The 13,681-nt window shown below is 48.3% G+C and overlaps 2 non-coding genes across 2 annotated transcripts; both read left to right on the top strand.

The window, feature by feature from the left end:
• The first annotated feature begins 1,027 nt into the window (after positions 1–1,027).
• Positions 1,028–1,099, top strand: TRNAT-CGU (transfer RNA threonine (anticodon CGU)). The gene has a single exon. It is a non-coding gene; the product is annotated as a tRNA-Thr (tRNA).
• Positions 1,100–3,652: 2,553 nt separating this feature from the next.
• Positions 3,653–3,724, top strand: TRNAT-CGU (transfer RNA threonine (anticodon CGU)). Its single transcript has one exon. It is a non-coding gene; the product is annotated as a tRNA-Thr (tRNA).
• The last annotated feature ends 9,957 nt before the right edge of the window (positions 3,725–13,681 follow it).

The following is a 13,681-nucleotide window of genomic DNA, read 5'->3' as shown; positions in this document are numbered from 1 at the left end:
ATTTCAACACAAAATGACTCGCACTACCGCCAGAGCCTCGAGCAAGACGCCCTGCACTCGCAGCCGAGTAGCGCAGTGGAAGCATGCCGGACAAGTAATCCAGATGTCCGGGGGACGAGACCACGTTTTACTAACGTTTCTAAACACAATAATGTCTCACACTACAGTGAGAGCCTGGATCAACATGCGGTGTTCACGCAGCCGAGTGACGCAGTGGAAGCGTGCTGGGCCCATAACCCAGAGGTCCGTGGATCGAATCCACGCTCTGCTAAGTTTATTTTAACACAATAATATCTCACACTACTGCCAGAGACTGGAAGAAGACGCGCTCCCCTCGCAGCAGAGTGCCGCAGTGTTCTCTTGTGGGCCCATAAATCAGAGGTCCGTGGATCGAAACCGCGGTCTGCTAACGTCTTCTTAACACAATAATGACTCATAATACAGCCAGAGCCTGGAGGAAGTCGCGCTCTCACAGCAGCAGGGTGGCGCATTGGAAGCGTCCTGGGCCCATAACCCAGAGGTCCGTGGATCGAAACCACGCTCTGCTAAAGGTATTTTAATACAAAAATGTCTCACTCTACAGCCAGAGCCTGGAGCAAGCAGCGCACGCTCGCAGCAGAGTGGCGCAGTTGAAGCGTGCTGGGCCCATAACCCAGAGGTCCGTGGACCGAATCCACGCTCTGCTCAAGTTATTTCTACACAATGTCTCAAACTACAGCCAGAGCCTGGTGCAATACGTCCTCCCCTCGCAGCAGAGTAGCGCAGTGGAAGCATGCCGGGCCGATAATCCAGATGTCCGGGCTACGAGACACCGTTTTACTAACGGTTCTAAAACACAATAATGTATCACACTACAGTCAGAGCCTGGAGCAAGATGCGACGTTTTCGCAGCAGAGTGGCGCAGTGGAAGCGTGCTGGGCCCATAACCCAGAGGTCCGTGGATCGAAACCACGCTCTGCTAAAGTTGTTTCAACACAAAATGTCTCACACTACAGCCAGAGCCTCGAGCAAGACTCCATCTCACCGCAGCAGAATGGCGCAGTGGGAGCGTGCTGGGCCCGTAACCCAGAGGTCCGTGGATCGAATCCACGCTCTGCTAAAGTTATTTTAACACAATAATGTCTCACACTACAGCCAGAGCCTGGTGCAATACGCCCTGCCCTCGCAGCAGAGTAGCGCAGTGGAAGCATGCCGGGCCAATAATCCAGATGTCCGGGCTACGAGACCCCGTTTTACTAACGGTTTTACAACACAATAATGTCTCACACTACAGTCAGAGCCTGGAACAAAACGCGTCGTTCTCGCAGCAGAGTGGCGCAGTGGAAGCGTGCTGGGCCCATAACCCAGAGGTCCGTGGATCGAAACAACGCTCTGCTAAAGTTATTTCAGCACAAAATGTCTCACACCACATCCAGAGCCTCGAGCTAGTCCGCTCTCACAGCAGCAGAGTGGCGCAGTGGAAGCGTGCTGGGCCCATAACCCAGAGGTCCGTGGATCGAATCCACGCTCTGCTAAGTTTATTTTAACACAATAATATCGCACACTACAGCCAGAGCCTGGGGAAAGACGCGCTCCCCTCGCAGCAGAGTGCCGCAGTGGTCGCTTGGGGGCCCATAACTCAGAGGTCCGTGGATCGGAACCCCGGTCTGCTAACGTTTTCTTAACACAATAATGACTCATAATACAGCCAGAGCCTGGAGGAAGTCGCGTTCTCACAGCAGCAGGGTCGCGCAGTGGAAGCGTGCTGTGGCCATAACACAGAGGTCCGTGGATCGAATCCATGCTCTGCTAAAGTTATTTCAACACAAATTGTCTCACACTACAGCCCGAGCCTCGAGCAAGACGCGCTCTCACCGCAGCAGAGTGGGGTAGTGGAAACGTGCTGGGCCCATAACCCAGAGGTCCGTGGATCGAAACCACGATCTGCTAAAGTTATTTCAACACAAAATGTCTCGCACTACAGCCAGAGCCTCGAGCAAGACGCCCTGCACTCGCAGCCGAGTAGCGCAGTGGAAGCATGCCTGCCAAATAATCCAGATGTCCGAGAGCGAGACCCCGTTTTACTAACGTTTTTAAACACAATAATGTCTCACACTACAGTCAGAGCCTGGATCAAGATGCGGTGTTCTCGCAGCAGAGTGGCGCAGTGGAACCGTGCTGGGCCCATAACCCAGAGGTCCGTGCATCGGAACCACGCTCTGCTAAGTTTATTTTAACACAATAATATCTCACACTACAGCCAGAGCCTGGAGAAAGACGCGCTCCCCTCGCAGCAGAGTGCCGCAGTGTTCTCTTGTGGGCCCATAAATCAGAGGTCCGTGGATCGAAACCCCGGTCTGCTAACGTTTTCTTAACACAATAATGACTCATAATACAGCCAGAGCCTGGAGGAAGTCGCGCTCTCACAGCAGCAGGGTGGCGCATTGGAAGCGTGCTGGGCCCATAACCCAGAGGTCCGTGGATCGAAACCACGCTCTGCTAAAGGTATTTTAATACAAAAATGTCTCACTCTACAGCCAGAGCCTGGAGCAAGCAGCGCACGCTCGCAGCAGAGTGGCGCAGTTGAAGCGTGCTGGGCCCATAACCCAGAGGTCCGTGGATAGAATCCACGCTCTGCTCAAGTTATTTCAACACAATGTCTCAAACTACAGCCAGAGCCTGGTGCAATACGCCCTGCCCTCGCAGCAGAGTAGCGCAGTGGAAGCATGCCGGGCCGATAATCCAGATGTCCGGGCTACGAGACACCGTTTTACTAACGGTTCTAAAACACAATAATGTCTCACACTACAGTCAGAGCCTGGAGCAAGATGCGACGTTCTCGCAGCAGAGTGGCGCAGTGGAAGCGTGCTGGGCCCATAACCCAGAGGTCCGTGGATCGAAACCACGCTCTGCTAAAGTTACATAACACAATAACGTCTCAAAATACAGCCAGAGACTGGTATGAGACGCCCAATCACCGCAGCAGAGTGGCGCAGTGGAAGCGTGCTGGGGCGAAAAGCCAGAAGTCCGTGGGTCGAAACCATGCTCCGCTAAAGTTATTTCAACACAAAATGTCTCACACTACAGCCAGAGCCTCGATCAGGACGCCTTCTCTCCGCAGCAGAGTGGCACAGTGGTAGCGAGCTGGGCCCATAACCCAGAGGTCCGTGGATCGAAACCACGCTCTGCTAAGGATGTTTCAACACAAAAAGTCTCACACTACAGCCAGAGCCTCGAGCAAGACGCCCTCTCACCGCAGCAGAGTGGCGCAGTGGGAGCGTGCTGGGCCCATAACCCACAGGTCCGTGGATCGAAACCACGCTCTGCTAAAGTTATTTTAACACAATAATGTCTCACACTACAGCCAGAGCCTGGTGCAATACGCCCTGCCCTCGCAGCAGAGTAGCGCAGTGGAAGCATGCCGGGCCGATAATCCAGATGTCCGGGCTACGAGACACCGTTTTACTAACGGTTCTAAAACACAATAATGTATCACACTACAGTCAGAGCCTGGAGCAAGATGCGACGTTTTCGCAGCAGAGTGGCGCAGTGGAAGCGTGCTGGGCCCATAACCCAGAGGTCCGTGGATCGAAACCACGCTCTGCTAAAGTTGTTTCAACACAAAATGTCTCACACTACAGCCAGAGCCTCGAGCAAGACTCCATCTCACCGCAGCAGAATGGCGCAGTGGGAGCGTGCTGGGCCCGTAACCCAGAGGTCCGTGGATCGAATCCACGCTCTGCTAAAGTTATTTTAACACAATAATGTCTCACACTACAGCCAGAGCCTGGTGCAATACGCCCTGCCCTCGCAGCAGAGTAGCGCAGTGGAAGCATGCCGGGCCAATAATCCAGATGTCCGGGCTAGAGACCCCGTTTTACTAACGGTTTTACAACACAATAATGTCTCACACTACAGTCAGAGCCTGGAACAAAACGCGTCGTTCTCGCAGCAGAGTGGCGCAGTGGAAGCGTGCTGGGCCCATAACCCAGAGGTCCGTGGATCGAAACAACGCTCTGCTAAAGTTATTTCAACACAAAATGTCTCACACCACATCCAGAGCCTCGAGCTAGTCCGCTCTCACAGCAGCAGAGTGGCGCAGTGGAAGCGTGCTGGGCCCATAACCCAGAGGTCCGTGGATCGAATCCACGCTCTGCTAAGTTTATTTTAACACAATAATATCTCACACTACAGCCAGAGCCTGGGGAAAGACGCGCTCCCCTCGCAGCAGAGTGCCGCAGTGGTCGCTTGTGGGCCCATAACTCAGAGGTCCGTGGATCGAAACTGCGGTCTGCTAACGTTTTCTTAACACAATAATGACTCATAATACAGCCAGAGCCTGGAGGAAGTCGCGTTCTCACAGCAGCAGGGTCGCGCAGTGGAAGCGTGCTGGACCCATAACCCAGAGGTCCGTGGATCGAATCCACGCTCTGCTAAAGTTATTTCAACACAAATTGTCTCACACTACAGCCCGAGCCTCGAGCAAGACGCGCTCTCACCGCAGCAGAGTGGGGCAGTGGAAACGTGCTGGGCCCATAACCCAGAGGTCCGTGGATCGAAACCACGATCTGCTAAAGTTATTTCAACACAAAATGTCTCGCACTACAGCCAGAGCCTCGAGCAAGACGCCCTGCACTCGCAGCCGAGTAGCGCAGTGGAAGCATGCCTGCCAAATAATCCAGATGTCCGGGGGACGAGACCCCGTTTTACTAACGTTTTTAAACACAATAATGTCTCACACTGCAGTCAGAGCCTGGATCAAGATGCGGTGTTCTCGCAGCAGAGTGGCGCAGTGGAACCGTGCTGTGCCCATAACCCAGAGGTCCGTGCATCGGAACCACGCTCTGCTAAGTTTATTTTTACACAATAATATCTCACACTACAGCCAGAGCCTGGAGAAAGACGCGCTCCCCTCGCAGCAGAGTGCCGCAGTGTTCTCTTGTGGGCCCATAAATCAGAGGTCCGTGGATCGGAACCCCGGTCTGCTAACGTTTTCTTAACACAATAATGACTCATAATACAGCCAGAGCCTGGAGGAAGTCGCGCTCTCAGAGCAGCAGGGTGGCGCATTGGAAGCATGCTGGGCCCATAACCCAGAGGTCCGTGGATAGAAACCACGCTCTGCTAAAGGTATTTTAATACAAAAATGTCTCACTCTACAGCCAGAGCCTGGAGCAAGCAGCGCACGCTCGCAGCAGAGTGGCGCAGTTGAAGCGTGCTGGGCCCATAACCCAGAGGTCCGTGGATCGAAACCACGCTCTGCTAAAGTTATTTTAACACAATAATGTCTCACACTACAGCCAGAGCCTGGTGCATTACGCCCTGCCCTCGCAGCAGAGTAGCGCAGTGGAAGCATGCCGGGCCAATAATCCAGATCCCCGGGCTACGAGACCCCGTTTTACTAACGGTTTTAAAACACAATAATGTCTCACACTACAGTCAGAGCCTGGAGCAAGACGCGACGTTCTCGCAGCAGAGTGGCGCAGTGGAACCGTGCTGGGCCCATAACCCAGAGGTCCGTGGATCGAAACCACGGTCTGCTAAAGTTATTTCAACACAATGTCTCAGACTACAGCCAGAGCCTGGTGCAACACGCCCTGCCCTCGCAGCAGAGTAGCGCAGTGGAAGCATGCCGGGCCGATAATCCAGATATCCGGGCTACGAGACACCGTTTTACTAACGGTTCTAAAACACAATAATGTCTCACACTACAGTCAGAGCCTGGAGCAAGATGCGACGTTCTCGCAGCAGAGTGGCGCAGTGGAAGCGTGCTGGGCCCATAACCCAGAGGTCCGTGGAATGAAACCACGCTCTGCTAAAGTTACATAACACAATAACGTCTCAAAATACAGCCAGAGCCTTGTATCAGACGCCCAATCACCGCAGCAGAGTGGCGCAGTGGAAGCGTAATGGGGCGAAAAGCCAGATGTCCGTGGGTCGAAACCATGCTCCGCTAAGGTTATTTCAACAAAAAATGTCTCACACTACAGCCAGAGCGTCGAGCAGGACGCCCCCTCACCGCAGCAGAGTGGCACAGTGGTAGCGTGCTGGGCCCATAACCCAGACGTCCGTGGATCGAAACCACGCTCTGCTAAAGTTGTTTCAACACAAAATGTCTCACACTACAGCCAGAGCCTGGTGCAATACGCCCTGCCCTCGCAGCAGAGTAGCGCAGTGGAAGCATGCCGGGCCAATAATCCAGATGTCCGGGCTACGAGACCCCGTTTTACTAACGGTTTTAAAACACAATAATGTCTCACACTACAGTCAGAGCCTGGAGCAAGACGCGACGTTCTCGCAGCAGAGTGGCGCAGTGGAAGCGTGCTGGGACAATAACCCAGAGGTCCGTGGATCGAAACCACGCTCTGCTAAAGTTATTTCAACACAAAATGTCTCACACCACAGCCAGAGCCTCGAGCAAGTCGCGCTCGCACAGCAGCAGAGTGGCGTATTGGAAGCGTGCTGGGCCCATAACCCAGAGGTCCGTGGATCGAAACCACGCTCTGCTAAAGTTATTTTAACACAATAATGTCTCACACTACAGCCAGAGCCTGGTGCAATACGCCCTTCCCCTCGCAGCAGAGTAGCGCAGTGGAAACATCCCGGGCCGATAATCCAGATGTCCGGGGGACGAGACCCCGTTTCACTAACGTTTTTAAACACAATAATGTCTCACACTACAGTCAGAGCCTGGAGCAAGATGCGATGTTCTCGCAGCAGAGTGGCGCAGCGGAAGCGTGTGGGCCTATAACCCAGAGGTCCGTGGATCGAAATCACGCTCTTCTAAGGTCATTTTAACACAATAATATCTCACACTACAGCCAGAGCCTGGGGAAAGACGCGCTCCCCTCGCAGCAGAGTGCCGCAGTGGTCGCTTGTGGGCCCATAACTCAGAGGTCCGTGGATCGAAACCGCGGTCTGCTAACGTTTTCTTAACACAATAATGACTCATAATACAGCCAGAGCCTGGAGGACGTCGCGTTCTCACAGCAGCAGGGTCGCGCAGTGGAAGCGTGCTGGGCCCATAACCCAGAGGTCCGTGGATCGAATCCACGCTCTGCTAAAGTTATTTCAACACTAATTGTCTCACACTACAGCCCGAGCCTCGAGCAAGGCCCGCTCTCACCGCAGCAGAGTGGGGCAGTTGAAACGTGCTGGGCCCATAACCCAGAGGTCCGTGGTTCGAAACCACGCTCTGCTAAAGTTATTTCAACACAAAATGTCTCGCACTACAGCCAGAGCCTCGAGCAAGACGCCCTGCACTCGCAGCCGAGTAGCGCAGTGGAAGCATGCCTGACAAATAATCCAGATGTCCGGGGGACGAGACCCCGTTTTACTGACATTTTTAAACACAATAATGTCCCACACTACAGTCAGAGCCTGGATCAACATGCAGTGTTCTCGCAGCAGAGTGGCGCAGTGGAAGCGTGCTGGGCCCATAACCCAGAGGTCCGTGGATCGAAACCACGCTCTGCTAAGTTTATTTTTACACAATAATATCTCACGCTACAGCCAGAGCCCGACGGTGCCACGGCGGACATTGGAGTACTACAGATTGGCGAGGGAGCATTGAGTGATATATAAGTGAAATAGAAGAAGGATCGAGTGAAGACGTAATGTTTAGTTGATCAGTGAGATGCAGTTAAGTGTTCTGGATATGAGGAGGTGGTAGTAAGTGGTAAAGTTTGGGTTAAGTGGAGTAGGAAGCGAAATTTTGGTTGCACGTGAATCTGGGCTAATAGTGAGGTTAAGTAATGTAAGTTTGCATACCGTCTAGTTGAACAAAGAGCCTGCCAAGGTCAATCATCCCACGACCGTGATACCAGTAAATGTCTTGCCGCACAGATTGCAGCGGTGGTTTTTCTCGCCAGTATGAACGACTGAGTGCCAATATTGCATAGGTGTCTTCCCTTACCAAAGTGAGTCAGTGCATGCAATCTTGGTTAGTACACGCTAACACTTAGTGCAACCGCAGTGTCTATCCCCTGGGTGAACCAAGTTGTGTGGGGTCTCGTGTGGTCCTGTATAAGAGGTAGAAAGGAGTTTTCAAGCTCAAGACTAAGTGAGTATTTGACAAGGTAAGGTGTGAGCAGCATATCATGATCGGCATAGAGCAATATCGTGCGGCGATAGGTGGCTGGATGGGCAGGCAGAAGAAGGCGTCAAAGCAAGCGGCGAATAATGGAGAACTGGGGATGATTGGTGAAGTCATTTTGGTAGCATCGGTAATAACGGTGCTACTAATTATAGGAGGTGTAGAGATGAATCCCGCTCCTGACATGAGCTGGGAGGACTGGGAGAGAATTAAGGGAATGATAAGTGAAACGATAAAAACAAGCACTGGAGAGATATTGGTAAATGAACTCAAAAAGGAACAAGCCAAGGGTTTCGAAGACATGAAGTCCTGGTTCAAGGATCAGTGGGGAGCCACAGAAAAAAGAATAGAAGAGAATGAGAGAGCAACGAGAGTGCTAAAAGAGCAGGTAAAAGATCTGGAAAAGGAAGTGACGTTTCTGAAGAACGAGCTCGGCATCGTTAACCAACAAAGGATGAAGAAATGCATACATATCTATGGGCTACAGGAAGAACGAAATGAAGATAGAGTTAAGCTTATATATAAAATGGTGGACCTTGTACAAAATAAGCTGAAACTTAACTTCAGTGAAGTGGATATGGACGATATCGAAAGAGTAGGAAAAGTGAAAGGTAGGAGACCAGTGAAAGTGAAGATGATGTCAACCATAATGGCGGACATAGTGTTAAGAAACGCAAAGAACCTACAAGGCGAAAGGATCTGGATAAACAAAGACTTGGGAAAAGAAGGGAGTGAGAATATAAAAATCCTACGGAAACATTTAGGCAGAGCTAAACATCAAGGCCTTAAAGCATTTATCAAGGATCAAAGGCTAGTGGTAACAAATGGTGTATGGTGGCGTGTTTGGTCTGTAACAAAATTAAAAAGGATGGAGGAAGGGCTGAAACAGGAAGAGGAACGTTCGAAACGGCCAAGAGAGAGTCGGGAGTACGCTCAAGAGGAGGGAGGAAATGTGGTAACCATGGCTGAAGCAACGAGGCAAGAAATCAGTACAGTGCAAGATAGTGTGAGTGAAAGGTCAATTGTGCAGGTTCAAGAAGTGTTAGCAGACAGGGTTCCGAAAGGAAAAGAGGGTGCTCTGATTACCGATCTGGGGGGGAATAAGAAAGAGGGAGACCTTACGACCAGGGGAAGAAGCAGGAGCCTGAAAGACCTATGGGGGAAAAGAAATAAGGGTGTAGAAGATAAAGAGAAGAAGGATGACAATAAACCGTCGAGGAATGATGGAAGGGAGGTAGAAGCTGAGAGTGAGAGGGTGACGAGAAGTAAGATTAAAGATGGCGGTCTGGAAGGTAGGGAGAAAAAGCTGTAACTAGGCTGGAAAATAGGATTTGTTAATATTGAAGGTGTACTGAGAAAGATAGACAATGTAAAAGTAAAAACATTAATAGAAAGCTTTGATATTGTAGCGCTTTTAGAAACATGGCTAGAAGTAGGCAGGGAGATAACTTGGGGAGGATTCACGGTAAGGCACAAGTCAAGGAAGAGAAAAAGCAAAATGGGCCGCGTGCCAGGAGGAATAGTAGTATTAGTCAAAGAAGAGCTGAACGAATGTATAGAGCATATCGAGAGTGAAATTGAAGGGGTCATGTGGATAAGATTTAATATGGGGAGAGAGGCAGGGAGAGAGAAACATGTGTGCTTGGCTTTTGCCTACTGTCACCCCAGGGAATCTCCATATGCAAATGATAAGTTCTTTGAAGAATTATTATTAGAAATTGGTATCATTAGAGGGAGGTATGAGGAGGACGGTATATTATTACTTGGAGACTGGAATGCCAGAATAGGCGAGCGAAGTCCAAGGTATAGTAAAGAAGAAGAATTGATAGTTGGAGCAGGAAGAAGTAGTAATGATGAGGTAATCAATAACTATGGTAGAAAACTCTTAGAATTATGTGAAGTCGGGAGTTTCTGCATCTTGAATGGCTTTTGGGAGGGGGACAAAGAAGGTAAAATGACCTATGTCACTGAACAAGGAGGGAGCGTTATTGATTTAGTAATGAGCTCACAGGACTTGCTAGGTTACATCAAAAACATAATAGTGGAGGACTGGATTGAATCGCACCACGCTCCGGTATGGGTCAATTTGGTGAGGCTAGAGGAAAATAAAGAGGAAGAGAGAAAAAGAATGACAGAGTGGGGTAGTGGCTATACTAAATATATATGGGCAGAGAACTCAAAGAGAAGACTAGATACATTCATGGATAAAGAGATACATCTAATTAGAATTGGCTGGGAAAGGGCGCTGATGGAAAACAACACAGATAGAGCGCTCGAATTATTGCAGTATCCTGTGAAGAGAGTGACCCGTACAGTCGGGCACAGCAAAAGGAAAAAAACGGAAGGGGAGGGTTGGTATGACAGGGAATGTGAGGCTCTCAGAAAAGCAACGTTGGGAGCGCTAAAAGACTATAGAGCAAAAGGAGGGAGAGAAGAGCGTGAAGCATTCTGCAGGTTGAGGAAAGAGTATAAAAGCAAAATTGCAGATAAGAAGAAACAATGGTTGAAGGAGCAATCAGAGCAAATAAACAAGGAATGCAGAAATAATCAAACGGAAAAAATATGGGAGAGAATAAATATGATCAATAAAGGAGGGAAGGGATTGAAGAAAAGAAATATCGACTATGTAAAATGGGTGACATATTTCGGTGAGCTATTAGGAGGAAGGGACGATTGGGAGTATAAGGAAAGAAAACAGACCTTGTGGTCTAATGTGGAAGTAAGTATACACGAACTAGATAGGGATTTTACGATAGAAGAAGTACAGGGGGTGATTGGGAAACTTAAGTTGAAATCAGCGGGTGGGAGGAATGGTATTAGTAATGAATGCTGGAAACAAATAAGTAAATACGGTCCGATGGTAGAAGGAATTGTTAAGCTATTCAATAAGATTTTCAACGGGGCGAAGGTACCGAAGGAATGGGAGTATGGGATAATATGCCCAATATATAAAAAGAAAGGGAATAGAAATTTACCTAATAACTACCGAGGTATAACTCTTTTAGATACATTGAGCAAAATTTACACAGGAGTCTTAGCTAATAGATTAAGGGACTGTTCTGAAAATAACGGTATAATCTCAAAATACCAGGGAGGATTTAGAAGGGGAAGACAAACAATAGATAATATCATGATTGTGAAAATGTTAACCGAGAAATACACGGTACGGGGAAGTGGCAGCATATTTTTGGCAGCAGTAGATTTTGAGAAAGCGTTTGATACAGTAAGCAGAAAGGCGTTAATAGAAAAATTAGGGAAGCTGGGCGTTTCTAGGAAAATGATACGTGCGATAGAGGCGCTATATCATAGAGTATATAATAGCGTTAAACTAGAAGACAATGTAATAAGTAATCCGATAGAGTGTAAGCTGGGGCTCAAACAAGGATGCAAACTATCACCCATATTATTTATTCTGTTTATTAATGATATACTAGACGAACACGGTGAGGCAAAGTGGGCTGTACCAACGGTAGGTAATATGGAGATCCCAGGCCTGATTTTCGCGGACGATATTTTGCTAATGACGCTGACTAGGGGAGGATTGAAGAAAAGTCTGGATAAACTAGCAGATTACGCAAATAAATGGTCACTGAAAATTAACTATACTAAAACGAAGGTGATGATTGTAAGTAAGAGGAGGGTAAGAAAAAGAAAGGAATGGTTGGTACAGGGAGCAAGAATAGAGGAAGTAGACAGATTAGAATATCTAGGGATGATACTGAATAAGAAAGGAGGGTGGGAAGACCACATCAAGAGATGCAAACTTAGAGGGATAGCAGCCCTCGCAGCAATAAAAATTCTAGTAGCTAAGTATCCAGGAGTAAGCTATAAAATACTCAGGCTAATACTGGAATCTCTAGTCCTGAGCAGAGCTTTATATGGGGTCGAACTCTGGGGATTAGAAAAGAAAAGGGTAAGCCTGAATCAAATAACATATAATTTCAGTAAGGCTGTTATGAGGCTACCGCAATGTACAGCTAATGTGGGGGCATTAATCTTATGCGGAGAGTTTATCGAGTTAAACTGTGTCAAAAGAGTATTAAATTATTGGTCCAGACTAAGACGGGGAGGTGGCGGTTTTCTGGTGCAGGAAGTATATAGATATGAACTGGAAGGAATGTATGATGAGAGTTGGTTAGCAAAAATCAAAAGTTATGTTGAGGGATTGGGTATGGGATATATCTGGCGAGAGGGATGGAAGGGGAATAATAGCAGAATGCAGAGGGCCCTGACATTGAGAATTAAAGACATTCAGATGCAGAAATGCTTGGAAGAATGTAGAGAAAGGAACTCGCTCAGCTTATTCTATAAGGTCTACCAGATCTCCAACTTAAGCATAAGATTTGGAGATGGAAGAGTTAAGAGTGGGTTATTATGGTGGTTGTTGGGGCTGCATAGAAACAAAGGATGGATCAGAAGTAAAGAGAACTCTAAGTGTATACTATGTAAAGCTAAGAATGATGATTTACATTTACTTTGTGGCTGTATAGGGACAGAGGAACTAAGAGAAAAATTTCTAAATACCAAGCAACTGGAAATGTGTAGACAAAAAGATGAACAGAAAATTATTATATGGGTAGCGAATCAGTGGAGAAACGGCAACGGCCTGAATAAGTTCTTATGTGCAGTAAAAAAACAATGTATGAAAGAAATACGAGGTTGTATATGATGCAAGATCTTGGAATGTAAATAGTGGTGTAGATAGCATAAATAGGTCAGTAGGAGATTGGCACTTGGCATTTTAAATGTTAGAAACGTCAGCTTGTAGTAATGATTTCATTAGACATGCTGACAGGGTAGGATGCAGATGTAGGTGTACATTTAGGCAAGTGCGTTTCTCTCACTATTCACGCATAGTAGGGAATGGTAAGGAATGAGGGGCAAGGGAGATCAGGATACAACCGTAAAGGGGATGGTAAGGAATGAGGGGCAAGGGAGAACAGGATATAACCGTAAAAGAATGGGTGGGACGGGCCCACCCGAAATATGTAAAAGGGAGAAATGTGAGAATTGGGATGTGTTTATAGATCTGTTTATAATTGTTCAGTTTCGTTTGCTTTAATGATTATTTCTGTTTTATGGAGTGGCAACTTAGCAGATTTAGTCTAGAGGTGGTGCCTTGCATGGAGACTGGTATCCCGCTCGTGTGGGGGGCCACCAAGTTAGTTGTTAGATTATAGGGTTGCAGGGTTGGCCCTTACATGTGGACTGGTCATCCGCCCATGTAAGGGACCGTTCAGTAGATTAGTGGTAGGGAAGAGAGCGGCTCCGGCTTTACGTGGCCGGCCGCAATGGAATGGTGAGAGAAACACACGATCATCTGGTAAGTTGTGGGGGTCCTTCGTAGGGCCCCACAGATAGGGCCGGTCGTGTCATCATCGGGAGGGCGGCTTCTTCTCACCAGGGGTGATGACACGGCCGGGCAGCACCGGTAGATGTTCTTAATTTTAGTACTTGTTTTTACTTTAGGATTAGATTATAGTGTTACAGGGTTGGCCCTTACATGTGGACTGGTCATCCGCCCATGTAAGAGGCCGCTTAGTTGATTTATTTGGAGTGTTTATAGATCTGTTTATAATTGTTTAGTTTCGTCTGTTTTAATGGTTC

Source organism: Anabrus simplex, chromosome 8 (genome assembly GCF_040414725.1).
Source record: "Anabrus simplex isolate iqAnaSimp1 chromosome 8, ASM4041472v1, whole genome shotgun sequence".
Taxonomy (NCBI): Eukaryota; Metazoa; Arthropoda; class Insecta; order Orthoptera; family Tettigoniidae; genus Anabrus; species Anabrus simplex.
This window is presented reverse-complemented; position numbering and strand designations above follow the sequence as displayed.